The sequence below is a fragment of the Prionailurus viverrinus genome, chromosome A1 (assembly GCF_022837055.1).
Source record: "Prionailurus viverrinus isolate Anna chromosome A1, UM_Priviv_1.0, whole genome shotgun sequence".
Classification (NCBI taxonomy): domain Eukaryota; kingdom Metazoa; phylum Chordata; class Mammalia; order Carnivora; family Felidae; genus Prionailurus; species Prionailurus viverrinus.
In genome coordinates, this window is record NC_062561.1 from 5,747,322 (window position 1) to 5,760,784 (window position 13,463).

The 13,463-nt window shown below is 47.7% G+C and overlaps 1 protein-coding gene across 2 annotated transcripts in view; it reads left to right on the forward strand.

The window, feature by feature from the left end:
- The window catches only part of LOC125172019 (phospholipid-transporting ATPase IB), a 647,472-nt gene that overhangs the window by 612,804 nt on the left and 21,205 nt on the right, over nucleotides 1-13,463 (forward strand). The window contains exon 38 of one of the 2 annotated variants that reach the window (XM_047869436.1): nucleotides 2,376-3,095. The exons of the other annotated variant lie outside the window; for it this stretch is intronic. The gene's annotated coding sequence lies outside the window, so the exon portion shown is untranslated. Of the gene's footprint in view, nucleotides 1-2,375; nucleotides 3,096-13,463 lie in introns of those variants that run through there. 2 annotated transcript variants of the gene reach the window in all.

Genomic DNA, 13,463 nt, shown 5'->3' on the forward strand with positions numbered 1-13,463 from the left:
TTCTATCATATTTCTGTTCCTAGGAGTTTCTGTCTTAGACCACCACAAGTTGGGTAGAATGTTTGCAAAATTCTGCTGTAGGATGAGGTAGCCCTTCACCCTGACCATGTGAAGGAAGTGCACACGTTTCAGCTGGCATCTGGATTACTACCGAGGGCCATTGTCCCAAAGTAATTCAAGGAGTGATTTTGCCTCGGCATTTGAAATGTAGACTTCATCTCCTGGGATCTGTAAAAATGGCGAACGGGGGAAAATCTGGTTAAGCAGAACCCAAAATAATAACCTGGCAAAGAAATGAGTTTGTCGGGTCAGGTTCAAGGATGGCGTCCCCCATCACATTCGTTAAATACTTTCTTCGTGCAAATGCTTGTATTAGCAAATACAGTAGTGATAGAGATAGTGAAAATAAAGCCCTCCCCGCTAACAAGGGAAGGCATACCTCAGTTGGCTTTGTCGCTGGTTCTCCGTTGGCTCTAGGCAGTTGTTGGTCTAACTGTAGCCGTGGGAGAGATTATTTAGTCTCATCCTAGCCATTTTCCCATCCCTAAGGGTGAGGAGGATGGTTACAAGAGTTTCCATGGGGTTGTAGAGGTGAGAGTCCAAGATCTCCCCCATGATGATATGTTAAGAAGTATCTCCAAAAGGAATAGACCTGGAACACTCTACCCGATGGGTGGTATTCTTCATTTGTTTATTTTTTTTAGCATCCCAACAGAATGCTGTTGTCCAGCAGTACACATTTGCTTCGATATTACATGAGCTTGATTGAGTGCCAGGCCTCAACTAGCACCCTGTTTGAAGCTCTCCCTTAGCTTGTTGGGTATGACTGCGGCAAACCAGGATGCAGTCTTCGACAGGGATAAAAGGCCACGGAGGCCAGCACAGTGTTCGGAAGCTACAAAACAAAAGGGGGCAGGAAAGAGGGGCAGCTCACCCTGCTGTCCCGCCCCAAGCAAAATTCATAGCAGTTAACTCTGACAAACACCTCTGCTCCCCTGACTGAGGAGGGACAAAAGAGTGATTCTTTTACACCTTGGCTGGCTCATTTTCAATGACAATCTCTTGCCCTAGTTGCCTTAGAGACATCCACTCTGCTCTTTCTCTCAGGCTCCAGACCAAGAAAAACACACTCACAAGATTAGCCCATCGGCATTTCTTCTGACCTGGCTAAAGAAAGAAAGGAGACCTGTTCCTTTTAAAAGTCAGGAACTACGTGTCAGGTGGCTTTGATTTATGACAGAAAAAGGAAGAAGAAAGTTGAGGTAACAGCACTATCCAAATAACCCTGCCCAGGAAACTGAGGGGTCAAGAGAGCTGATCAAGGGCCTTTTATAGGCAAGCTCTTCTGTGTGGCAGAGAAGGGGCCAGAAGGAGGCGGAAAGCCTGAAGGTGAGGATGTGAACCCACCTCCAATGGGATTCGATTCAGTCATCTCCCTAAAGGTCGCCAAGCAACTACAGGTGGCTCATCGAGCACCGATTTCAAAATGGAAAAAGAAAATCTGCCTGTCATAGGGTTTCTCTCCTTCCCACAAGGTCCCTGCACCGGTAGATACTTTCCGGGTTTTTCATTAATAAAATCAGCGTGTGTGCTGACACGTGCATTCCTCCACCTTCCTTCTCCCATGTTACCAATGATCGCTGAGTTCAGAAGCACCCCCGCTGCTTCCCCAGAGGCCTCCCTCTGCAGGGGCCTTGCTACCAGCTGCCACCCAGCCAGCTGCAGGGGTGGCGCCCTCCCCCCCACCCTCCCATCCCCGGGCCTGCCAGGAGCAGCCGGGTCTACAGCCTGCCCGTGCATCATCGTTCCTGCAGGTCCCTGAATTGCTGTTTGAATGTAGCATCCTTGTGGTGTCTTTTTCATGCAAGCAAAGCCACGTGCCCTCCTGTCTGCTGTCACATCTGTGCTCAGATTGCCTAAATATTGTTTGCGACAGGGAGGTTTTAATCTGGTTATACAGAGGGAAGCGGGGCTGTGGGGGCACGTTTAATTGGCTCCCAGCAGAGTAGCGAGCGCGTCTGTGGAGTATGGGTTTTTTTTGTTCCCTCCCTCTAGAAGTGTTACCATTTTCACGTCCTATTAATGTCCTCTGGTTGTTAAATTACAGCAGCACATTATAGCCGAGCCGGGTTCCCTCCTGGAGTGAATACAAATGAAGGGCATTTACTTGTATTTTTAGAGGTTTTGGAAAATGTAGTGATTTGTGGCTTTGATCAATCCTGTTGACTGGTATATGTCTGCACAAACCTGTTTCAAATAAATCTTTTGTTAAAGTAAATGATTGGGCCGTGATTTATTTTGGAATTTTCTCTTCCACTAATAAGCAGTTACTGCCATAGGGACTTGGGACAATAACACAGAGGTTTTGTCTGCAGGTGCGGGCGATGTATATGTTCTGCCTCGAGAGCTGATGGTCAAGGAAACCCTGTTCTATGGCAGGAGCACAGAAGAATCTGAATTGTAGATTAACGTGAGCTCTGTGAGTCCAGGTCCCTTTGATGAGAAGAGGGTCCAAGAGGCCACACGGAGTTTGGACTGATCACACAATGGAGAGAATTGTACATAGAGGGACTTCTCCCATCCATTCCTGTACTTTCCTTGGTTTATCTCAGTTTCCCTGCAAACTGAGGTGTGAAACGTTCAAAGTCTGTTGTCAAGCATGAAATTACAACCCCGTCGTTGAACACGCCGTCCCAAAGCATGCCGCCTTGGCACCTTGACTATTTGAGCTGAAGGCCATCGAGAAACAGCAGGTGCAGGAAGGGCTCTGTGATCTCCCCCATCTACCCAAAGACAGGTCACAGCATCGCCAATGAGAAAGGTAGCCTCCCTGCACTGGGAGGAGAAGAATGTTCTTATCACTGGGGACTGGGGGTCGACGCCGGAATGGATCTGTACAAACAAACCTCCTAGAATAACCCCGACCTTCCACTGGCTCCCCCCATATGTTGGTTTCCCTGTCTACTGCCCCTACACTGCAAGCCTCTTTGTCCAGTCACATCCCCACAATTTATCTTTCTTTGTGTAAAAGGTATATAAGCGTCTGGGCCTAAAGGCTTCTTGGGGTCTTCAGTTTTCTTCTGAAGATTCCCATATACACGTAAAAATACTAAATAAATGGGTATGCTTTTCTCCTGTTAGTCTGTCTTGTGTCAGCTAAATTCTTAGGCCAGCCACAGAACCTAAGAGGGTAGAAGGAAGTTTTTTCTCCCTTATATTATTTTAAGGAGAGTAAGGAGACACCTGCCCGTTCCCTGTAGGCTCACCAAGCCACGTTTAGGTAAGCATCCACGACCTTGGGGTTCCCTGCGATGCACAAGTCACACAGCAGAGGCCACACTGAACCTGGGGTAAAGTGGGAGCTAGAGGGCCCAGACATTGACCTTGGAAGCATGGAGACAGGGGCCTTCCTCCCTGGAAACCAGCCTCAGGCTCTGGTTCATCGCCTGCCTGCCTGGCTCTGTTTGGGCAGCTCTGCACTTGACTCATATGCAGTGAGGACAGACTGGGGGCGGAGGACAGACTCTGGGGGCGGAGGACAGAAAGGCCACAAAGCCTGCAGAGGCTTAAGTCTGGAACTCCAAAATCTCCTACCTGCCCACTTCAGATTTACTACAGATCCCCACAGTTGCCTCCGATTCCTCCCAGATAGTTTTGTTAGAACTGAGTTTGGCCAGTCACGACCTTGGTGGCCACATTCCCAGGCTTGGGCAGGGACAGGAGGCTGGGCCTCATTCCAGGCAGAGCTCTGGCCAGAATGGCCTGCTCTACACAGGCCCAGCCTTATTTTTCGTAAATCACGCAAAACTGAAAATGGTTTAATACGATCAATAGCAAAGTGTTCCATTCCAAACCTTTGCCGTGTGCGCTTGGTTGGTTCTACAAAATCTGCCTTTGCTGCTACGGCGATTTTTTTTTTTTTTTTTTTTTTTTTTTTTTTTGAAATGCCATCCCTCACTTGCGCTCACCAGAAGAAACTTGCATCATTAAGAGGCCATTAGCAGCTGAAGACAGTTTCCAGACCCTACATTTCTGCCTACAGCACTACTCTTTGGCATAGTTTTCCCTCTGAAAAAGACTCAGGCCACTTTGAAAAATCATTCAGATTCTATTTATTTTCAACATGTTTGTGTAAGAGACGTATAGAACGCGAGGGATTGAAACGTGTATCAAAGCAGCAGGGCACATGACAGAAGCCCACTCCAGCCTCTCATCTTTCTCTTTCTGCCTACGTTCTGTTCCACGCATGCGTCTTTCAAGGGAACTTGCCAGCAACTGTTGAAAAGACAAGCCGTTGTCGTAACGGGGACTGTGGATGCGGTCTGGGACTTTATCTTTTCCCAGAAGGAGCACGTGCCAAGGCGAGAAGCACCAAACAAACACGGTCCAGTTCACCATCATTAGGCTTTCACTTATCGAAAGTAGGCCATACGCGAAAATAAAACGACTCACGGTTCTTGCGGGTGGGCCCCAAACTCCGCCTTCAACTGTTGGCCTCTTCTGGCACCGCACTGTCCTTGACTTTAGATTGCAGAGCGATGGAGGCCGAAAGCAAGGTGCACAGGGGCCCTCAGCGCCACGACTTTGGCTGAGCCCTGAATGGGCAGGGTCTGTCCCAGCGGTTTCTATGTAATTGCTATTAGCCTTGTTGGCATTGAATGCTACCTGTACTCTCTCGCAGCTCTAAAGAAAATGTGTTTTGATTTGAAATAGTCTAACTGCCAAGAACCTTACGGATTTTTCTCCCGACTTTCAAAATAGCGGTTGTGCGCATCTTAAGTCTCATCTGACTTAAAACTCTTGTGCTGACCTAACACACCTTGCCCGTGGCTGGGGGCCCCCGTGGTTGTCACCGTTGCTTTCCAAATAGCCTTGAGTGGGGGCGGGGGGTGAGTAGCTGCTGTGAGCCGAAGTAGAACAGCCCTTTAGTCACGAGCAAAGCTGTTAATGTCATTTCTCCCCCCTTCCCGGTGTCCTTAAGCAAGCTGCCTGCAAATTACCTCCAAAGATGGCTGCAGGAGTAGCCCTTGGATTCGGTTCACTATTGCATTTAAAACTGCATGGAGGGGCGCCTGGGTGGCACGGTCGGTTAAGCGTCCGACTTCAGCCAGGTCACGATCTCGCGGTCTGTGAGTTCGAGCCCCGCGTCGGGCTCTGGGCTGATGGCTCAGAGCCTGGAGCCTGTTTCCGATTCTGTGTCTCCCTCTCTCTCTGCCCCTCCCCCGTTCATGCTCTGTCTCTCTCTGTCCCAAAAATAAATAAAAAACGTTGAAAAAAAAATTAAAAAAAAAAAACTGCATGGAGGGGAGAATAGTGGGGCTTGGGGAGACCCTTACGCAGCGGTAAAAGAAACCACCTCTAAGTGAGTTTCTTTAATACTTGGGCTGGAGAATGTTTTAACGGAATCTCACCGTCCGGTCGACGCGGTGAAGGGCCCCCATGGGCTGGCTGCTGACGGCGGGTGCCCAGGAGCTGGGAGCTGAGGGTGCCCCACACGCCCCCTGCCCGAGGGAGACCCACTCGCACGTGCACGAGGCCCCTGGGCCTGTGTGCGCGAAGCTCACGCATGCGCGATCACGCGCGCCCCTCAGCTCTGCGGGAGAAGATGGAGCGGACACAGACAGACATGAACGCTAAAGAAGAAAATCCCTTCTCAAACTTGGGAACGTAGCAAAGCAGGGGAGACGATGCCACGGGAAGGGCACGAGGGCTCGACGCACTTCTCACGCGAGGACACGAGAGAAAAGCGGGCAACCGTGTGTGCTAAAGGGAGATGTTGGCAGGGCTCTACCGGCCCACCTGACCCGACAGCCGGACGTTTGGGAACCCGGGGACTTTACTGCCAAGAGGCCGAGGCCCCCGCTCCCAAAGAAGGGCCCCCAGCGGCCGGCGGAGGTGGGAGAGCCCTGGGCGGCCCAGTGCAGGTGTACTCCTGCCCTGGCTGACACCAAGCGAGGCCGGCTAATGATCTTGAACTCTGCCCATCCCAGGCAGCTGCAGCTGGGAGGGCTCTCCGACGCCCTTTCTCACGGCCCTTCGGAATCCGAGCCGTTTCCCAACACAGGTGGAGGGTGTGTCGAGACGCAGTGGAGAACCGCACCGAGTCCCAGCCCCACGGAGCTGACGTCCCAGTGGGAGAGACGGACCGTAAACAAAAGAACGTATAATCCGACACCGGGTTCTGCAGCATAGATGGTGTCTTAGGTTGGGCTGCTACAGCAAAACTACCATCGACTGGGGGGGCTTAGAAGCGACGGATATTTATTTCTCATAGTTCTGGAGGCTGGAAGATGGAGATCTAGGAGTGACTTCAGCAAGCCTAACGTGTGGGGAGAGACGCGTGCCTTTCAGAAGTCACGTGCTCTGTGGACGATGTCCAAGTGGGGCTCCTCCCTCTACAGCAAACCAAAGGCCACTGACACGCATCGACCACCACCGCCTACAGTGCCCTCCAAAGTGGCTTACAGCCGTGACGTTCTAACACAGTTCTGACTCATTTTCTAGTAATCGTAGAGATGGATGTGGGCTTCAATACCATTGGTCGAGCACAGTGTTTATATAACCACGTTGTGAAAAAGAGAAGTCAGTGAATCAGATGAGTTTCTGACACTTCTCAGTAAAAGACTGCTGAACAAATACTGATCCTTAGATAGTCAACAAAGGAACTTTGTGTCCCAGTACATCTTCCATTAGACATACAATTTCTTAAAATTAATACAGAGGTATTGTACTGACTTAAAAAAAAAAAAGAACATGAAAACTAATAAAAAATAAACGAAGAGTGATCACCCCAGATTACTCTCCGCCTTCCAATTTATTGTCAGGAGAAATGGTTTTAAGATGACTCCAGTGATTTCAAACTTTTGCCATCCTCACGTAGTTATGTTGGACCCAATATTTCGAGTCAACCTGGGACAAAAGTCTAGACAGAAGCTGCAAATATCATTCTCACAGAGGTCACCATGGGTCCAAGAACAAAGCCAACAGGACCAACATTCTATTCTGTCTCCGGTATTGTTAACTGAATGGCCATTTGAAATTTTTTGTAAGCAAAGAAGAATCTGTGTGCCACTCCAAATAAAGTCAAGTTATATTGGATGCTCCTTTTCAAGAAGTAGGGCATTGCCTTGGCCTAAGGAGGATTCAGCTCATTCAATTCCTTTTGAAATACTTAACATCTTTATGGCCAAATATTTTTTCTACCTCCCCAAGTGTTAACAGCATGTGCATTGTATGCAGGCATTGTGCTGGGTGCTGAGGACTCATTTAGAGCTGTAGACGTCTTGGTTTCTATCCTTGAGAAACTCGCTAAGGGGACATGTACACAATTCAACATGGCCCCGGGCAGCATGACACAAGGGTACCAGCAAGTGCTGTGGGAACAGGGAACAAAGAGGAATTACACCCAGCATGTATGCAAGGAGCAGAGAGCAGCGCTGTCCTCTCCCTAATCTCTACTGCTCTCAGTTCTTACAGCCCAGTCTCTCAGGGTTATTGGATGACATGAAAAACAGAGGAACGACAAAGGATCCCAGTAGAATGTGGCTAGATGAGGTGGGTTTTTTTTTTTATTTTTTTTTTAATGTTTATTCATTTTTTTTGAGAGAGACAGAGCATGAGTGGTGGGGGGGGGGGGGGCGGGGGACGGGCAGAGAGAGAGGGAGACACAGAATCCGAAGCAGGCTCCAGGCTCCGAGCTGTCAGCCCAGAGTCTGACACGGGGTTCGAACCCATGAACTGTGAAATCATGACCTAAGCTGAAGTCAGACACTTAACCAACTGAGCCACCCAGGCGCCCCTAGATGAGGTTTTAAAGATAGTTTAAAATTTAACCCAAAAACCTTACTTACATAAAACCAGAGCTTCTGGAAAGCAGCCTACAGAACCAACACCACCTCGGGAGAAAGCTGAGGTGGCCGGCCCTGTCGCATTATGTCACTTAATCTGCACAACTGCCCTGTGAGTGGATGACACGATGAGTCTCATTTTAGCCAACTGAGGTTCCATGAGGTTTCCTGACTTGTTACCTACTTGTCAGGGATGGAAGAGGGATTCGAAAACAACTCCCACCTCCTCCCAAGCCCATCCTTGACTTCAAAGGACCGTGCAAAAAGACGACTGCAAAGTCCCCAGAAATGCAGCTGTCCAGGGAACACTGTTAAACCCAACTCCCATGGAACGTTTAGTTTCTATTTTTGCCTTGAAATGAGACGTATGAAGTACTCTGAGTTCAGTCACCGACTTGATACACAGCTGTCCTAAGTGGATGAATACATTTGCAACATCCATGTCAGAAAGATGAGGAAAATCCTAAGAGTCATTCAGCTACAAGGCGTAGTGTCAGCTTGAAAGATGCCGGTTACTGACTTCTGCCCCCTCCCTTCCAATGCTGCCATGCGATGCTCTGGGGGGCAGCCGCACCCCTTACCCTTTGCCCGCTGGTCATACTAGGCTCTGCCAACAGGGGGTGCTAGAGGGAGCCTGAAAGGTTGGGGGAGCAGAAGGGCAAAGACCTGCCCGTCCACTGCCTTGTCTGTGACCACAGATACACCACCAGTTTCCAGCTTTAAAAAAAAAAAAATTGGCATTTCCTGGGGCATCTGGGTGGCTCAGTCAGTTAAGCACCCAGCTTCAGGTCAGGTCATGATCTTATGGTTCATGGGTTCGAGCCCCATGTTGGGCTCTGTGCTGACAGCTTGGAGCGTGGAGCCTACTTCGGATTCTGTGTCTCCCTCTCTCGGTCCTTCTCTTGCTCGTGATGTATCTCTCTCTGTCTCTCATAAATAAATATTAAAAAAACATTTTTTTAACTGGCATTCCCAGAATGGGCTGCATTGTGTCCCCGGGGGTACCGGTCAGCAAGTGCTGCCTCTCTGAGCGGACAGGGCCCTTCCTTCAAGCCCTGGATTCTAATACCCCCAACTTCTTCCCTTTGCTCCTTTGGCCTTAGGGATAGTAACTGCCTCAGGCAATCATCAGCTCCGCATTGCCTCAGTTTCCCCTTTTGCTCTTTCAGTTCCCTAGCACCTGTTTAACCAATTCCTTTCACAAATTCTCTGTTAAAAATAACTGGTATGACACTGGTCATATCTACTAAGGCAAACATCCATATATCTCCTATGACACAGCACTTCCTGTTCTGAAACTCCACACAAGAGGGCTGAGGGCTCATGTTCACCAAAACACCTTTAAAATGTTCCTAACCGCCCCAAATGGAGAGTAACCCAAATGTCTGTCAACAGTAGAGTGGATAAATACAGTGTACGGATGGTATTTCTATATGATGAAATACTACCCAGCGATGAAAAGGAACTGGGACATCAGTCATAACAGTGAGGGAGGGAAGCGTGTGATTCCATTTTACGAAGTTCAAAACCAGGCAAAGCTAACGTATGGTGATAGAGATCAGAGGAGCCCTTCCCCTTGAGGGGAACTCTCGACAGGATTCTGTCTCGACCTTGATGAGAGTTTATTGAGTTGTACATTTAAGATTTGTGTCCTTTGCTGCGTGTCGGTTATAATTCAGTGGAAAATTAAAATGATTCAATCTGTGTTCCTGACTGGACCCCAGTTGGTACAGAGAGATGCCAACTGGCAGACTAGAAATGTTCTGTAGGTGTAGCTAAACACAGCAGACATATAGGGAGGAGAGAAAGCCTGTGAATTTACAAAGCAACAGCACAGAGAACTAAGACAGGCCGCTTAGGGCATTACAGAGAACAGTACTGATTCAAGGCTCAGAGAAAGCCAGTTCTGTGCACGTCTCTTGGGCAACCTAAAAACATTAGAAATATAGACTAACCCAGGTAAAACTGGTTATTGAAACAAAAATAAGGAAAATCTAACATAGTTCTAACGTTCCATCTATCTCTCTCTCTGTAGTTGACATATTTTGTCAATATACATTATGTATTTCTTTGTATCAGGCAGGTTGAAAATATCTGAAAAGAAATTAAATTATATGTGTATTATGAACACCTCGTAGATGCCACTATGTTATATTCTTTATCTCCGCACCGACCCTAGGAGGTGGGTGTGGTGGATCCCCTGTTCCAGAAGGCACGCTTGAGCTCAGAGATGTGAACGCTCACCATTGGTGTTAGAGGTGGATTCTAACGTAGGTCCGTCCGACTCCAGAGGAAGTTGGACAGAACCAGTTCTGGCTGAGACAAGGAAAGCTGAGCGCTGCAAACCAGCTCCAGTTTAAAAAAAATCAGTCAAGAATTGAGAACAGAGTCTTGGATGAGATAGCCTCACATAATAAGTTATTTCTGTTTCAGATTTTCCTGTGATCATTCTGTACACATATGTATACACACGTGGTAATTTTATATACATGTTACAGATGGCAATCAGTCTTCTACAGCTGTTATGTCTCCTCAGTAAATAATGTCTTGTGTAACCTATGATTTTTCTAAATGAAAAGACCTACATTTCAGGATGGTTGAAACCAAGATGCAAGTTTGATGTCTGAAATCAATCTTAAGGCTGCCATCATAAACTGTTTACCCCTTTTATCATCCCTCGTTTAAAAGCTTTCTTATTTTTTTTAATTTATGTATTTTGAGAGAGAGAGAGAGAAAGTGCAGGAGGGACAGAGAGAGGGGGAGAGAGTCCTAAGCAGGCTCCGTGCTGTCATGTGGAGACCGACTTGGGGTTCCATCCACAAACCGTAAGATCATGGCCTGAGCCGAAATCAAGAGTCGGTTGCTTAACTGACTGAGCCACCCAGGTGCCCTTAAACTTCCTATTCTTGACTTCAGTCCAGTTCCTTCGATTGGGGGTGTAAATGTCGGAGGCATTCTGAAGCTTTAAACTGTGAAAGGCACAATGACCCCACACAGCCACCTCCCTCCATAAAACTGTAATTTTATCTCAAAGTTATTCTGTCCTGGTTGCTGTGGGGTTATAGTGAATAGTCAAAAATACTGAACATCTTGGACAGGAGTAACCGTGTCCCTAGGGGTTTATTCTTCCATTTTCACTGATAAAGGATTCTATCCAAGAAGAACAGAGGGCAAAGAAAATCCAGGGCAAATCATGCACTACGTAAGAACTGTTTACCTAGCCCATCTTCAATTTTCAGGAAAAGAGGTAATAATTTCTAACCCTTTGCCATCTCTCACTGACTCAACCTCTTCAAGGCACTTGAAGCACAGTAACATGCATGTTTTCAATTAAGAAAAACATTTCAGAGGGCAAAGAAATTTTCTGTGTAAGTATCTTGGAATGAATGGGCTGAATGAAAATAGCTGATCTCCGGCTCTTAAAAACAACAACAACAACAACAACAACAAAACAGAGAGAAAGGGTGAGGGGTAGCAGGGTGGAAATGTCCTCAGGGCTCTACCAAATAAGAAGGAAAAGAAAAGTTGGATTAAGGTTGACTGATGAGAAATGGTGTTCTCATTTGTATGCATGATTTATTCCTCCTGGCAATATTTAGGCTGCTCCTTTTAAAAAGGAAAGGGGCTCTCACTCTTAAAAACTGAGAATAGGGGCGCCTGGGTGGCTCAGTCGGTTAAGCGTCCGACTTCAGCCAGGTCACGATCTCGCGGTCCGGGAGTTCCAGCCCCGCGTCAGGCTCTGGGCTGATGGCTCGGAGCCTGGAGCCTGTTTCCGATTCTGTGTCTCCCTCTCTCTCTGCCCCTCCCCCGTTCATGCTCTGTCTCTCTCTGTCCCAAAAATAAATAAACGTTGAAAAAAAAAAACAAAACTGAGAACAAACAGGGTTGATGGGGGGTGGGAGGGAGGGGAGGGTGGGTGATGGGTATTGAGGAGGGCACCTGTTGGGATGAGCACTGGGTGTTGTATGGAAACCAATTTGACGATAAATTTCATATATTGAAAAATAAAAATAATAAAAAAAATAATAAAAATTCTAAAAGTTGGGTCTAAAAGTTCAGACCCACTCCCCGGGCTCCCAGGCCCTTCCCTGGGCAGGCCCCGGGGAGCCCACACACTTCCCTGGGTTGTCAAAGCCACAGCCACCACCACCCCCTGCCTTGAGCTTCCTCCACTCGAGATCATACGGCTTGCTCACGCGCTTTCCTTGTGTCCTACTCAAGAGGCAAGGGAAATCAGCAGAACGGGGAAGTGATCGCATGTTTTAAAATCCTAGAAAGTCCCCTCAGCCGTTACATTGTTTACTTAGCGACAACGCAGCAAGATCTAGTAGGGCCGGCCCGGTTCCTGGGCTGCTTGTTTTCCGTCCTGATGACTGACAGGGTTCGTCCGATGTCTGGGCCCGCCCGTCGTAACCCCTCTCCCCAAACTGCGCCAAGCTTCGCCAAGCACAGACCTCGAGTGGAGGCCTGCGGTGGACAGTGCGGGCGAATACACATTGTACATCCTAAGGCTGCGATTGGGCCTGGAGGAGGCCCGGGCTAAGTTAGTGGGAAGTCTTGATTCTGAAGTCCCTTAAACAGAAACAAGCGCATTCCTTTTAAGCACTTAAAAGGCTTAATTAAGCAACTAAAAGCTAGCATTCTGTGTATTCATTTAAATGACTTGAGTGACTCACGGCGAAGACGCGCGTGGCAGACATAATGTGAATTTGCGGGAAACAGAGGCTTTACCACAATCCAGGAGTATGTGCGAGTGCTGTCACGAGGCAGGGGCCAAACCCTTCCCTGCCCCAACTGTTAGCACCACTTTAATTTTTCTCCCCTGGGTCCAGTCCATTTGGGGACATCCGCCCTGACTTTTCCTCCCCAGCTTTGTTCCAATTTTCAAGGTTTCCCCAGGAAATACTTCTGATGGAAACTTAAATTCTAATTTGTATCAAAATAAGGAGAAAAGATCATAGAATTCACGAAGTTGTGCAAGCCTGACAAAAAAAAGAGCTCAAGGTAAATTCACCCTATGAAATATTAGTCAAGCATCTAGGATCGTAATCAGAAGTGAAGCGCTAGCCTGAAGCGGGGAGCACGGCCGAGGAAATATGCCAAACCCACTTGCATTCGTCTCAACGGTCTTCTAGCCGCTCTGGATGTTGACATTATTGTTAAATTGTAACTTTTCCAGCTATAGCAGGAATGCTAGGAGATGAGTCGTTTCCTGGCCCTCCAATGGACAGAAAGAGCTGGTTCATTTCTTCCTCCTTACAATCAGAGGGTCTGACCTTCCCACACAGAGGGATACAGGGATACAGTCCCCAGAGCCATCATGACTCAATGCTGAAGGTTTACATACAGAAGAAAATGTACAGCAGCAAACTATTTTCCTATCTGTAACTGCTTCTTTTTTTTTTTTCCCCCAGCACAACTTTAAAATAGTTCTACTGGGTGCAAATTATACCTTACAGATTCCGATTTCATGCCAGTAAGGAAGGTATCCTTAAACCAGGTATCTGAACCTCTTACTTTGACAGTAAACGTCTCTAGTTTTTATCAAAATTGAAAAGATCTGAGGGTGCGTCCAGTGATATTATTTATATTTGGGAGAAGACCACACAGCACTAA